Below are 1,876 nucleotides of genomic sequence, written 5' to 3' on the forward strand. Positions count from 1 at the left end.
GTATGAAGCCTTTGGACCGTATGAAGCCTTTGGTCTGAGGTTTGTCTTCGTCACGTGAGGTGTCATGATGACATTCACAGGAAGACTCTCCAGACACCTTTTCGGAACCCAGATCTTCTTCATAGGCGGTCCATTCCTGCAGTTAGTACCAATGTACCTGGCAAATACTTCACCATTCTGATTCTTAAACAGTATATAGTTTGCATCAAAGGATTCATCAATGATAATGGGGTTAGCACAAGTGAAGCCAGATAGATTGGATGGATCTGCTGAAGGTTCCTTTGCAGCAACCCACATGGTTTTGGGGTACTGCTCAGGTTTCCAGTAAGAGCCATCTGCATTCATTTTCCTTACGAACCCTACACCCTCTTTCCTAGGGTTTCGGTTCAGAATCTGCTTTTTCAGGACATCACATAGCGTCTGATGCCCTTTAAGACTTTTGTACATCCCTGTTTCAAGCAATGTCTTCAACCTAGCATTCTCATCAGCAATAGCGGTGGTATCCTCAACAGAGGGGTTAGTTACCACATCAACAGTTGAAGATATTGCAACAGCAGTAGCAGTAGAACATTCAGCAACAGAAATAGCATTATCACGCTCAATGCATTTAAGACATGGTGGTTCAAATCCTTCCTGAGCGGGACTGATCTGTTTGGCGCGAAGTGACTCGTTTTCCATTTGAAGATCTTCATGAACCGCTCTCAATTTCTCAAGATCTTGCTTCCTTTGAAGATAATCATAGGAAAGCTTTTCATGAGTTGTTGAGAGAGTTTCATGACGACTTTCAAGTTCCTGATACTTAACGTGAAGATTTTTTATGTCTTCAATTAAGGATTCAGATCGAGTCATTTCAGCACCTAACAGATCATCGCTTCTGTCTAACAGTTTTTGAATATGTTCCATAGCTTTCTGTTGTTCAGTTGCAATTTTAGCAAGTGTTTTGTAGCTAGGTTTTGAACCACAATCGGAGTCATCGTCACTAGATGTTTGATAGTGAGTAGTGCGTGTGTTTACCTTGGCACCGCGTGCCATGAAACAGTAGGTAGAAGCGGAGTAGTCCTTGTCATTTGCATCGGTGTCGGTGATGAAGTCATTGTCTTCAGTGTTGAAGATGGACTTGGCAACGTATGCTGTAGCCAGACTTGCGACGCCTGAGTCGGATTCCTCCTCAGACTCCACCTCCGCCTCCTCAGAAGCAGACTCCTCCTCTGAATCCATTTCCTTTCCAACAAACGCACGTGCCTTGCCAGATGAGCTCTTCTTGTGTGATGAAGACTTTGAGGAAGACTTGGAAGAAGACTTTGAGTATTTCTTCTTCTTCTTCTTCTTGTCGTCAGAGTCATATTCCTTGCTCTTCTTCTTCTTTTTGTTCTCATTGTCCCACTGTGGACACTCAGAGATGAAGTGGCCAAGTTTCTTGCACTTGTGACATGTTTTCTTCTTGTAGTCATGAGCAGGAGCTTCATCATTCCTTGAACTTGATCGGGAAGACTTTCTGAAGCCTTTCTTCTTGGTGAATTTTTGGAACTTCTTGACAAGTATAGCAAGTTCCCTTCCAATGTCTTCAGGATCATCAGAACTGCTGTCAGATTCTTCTTCAGATGAGGAGACAATTTTTGCCTTCAAGGCACGAGTTCGCCCATAATTTGGACCGTAGATATCTCTTTTCTCCGAAAGCTGAAACTCATGTGTGTTGAGCCTCTCAAGTATGCCAGACGGATCGAGTGTCTTGAAATCAGGACGTTCTTGAATCATCAGGGCCAGGATGTCAAACGAACTATCAAGTGATCTCAGCAGTGTCTTGACGACTTCGTGTTTGGTAATCTCAGTGGCGCCGAGGGCTTGAAGCTCATTTGTGATGTCAGTGAGTCGGTCA

The sequence above is a fragment of the Triticum urartu genome, chromosome 2 (assembly GCF_003073215.2).
Source record: "Triticum urartu cultivar G1812 chromosome 2, Tu2.1, whole genome shotgun sequence".
In the NCBI taxonomy this organism is placed as follows: Eukaryota; Viridiplantae; Streptophyta; class Magnoliopsida; order Poales; family Poaceae; genus Triticum; species Triticum urartu.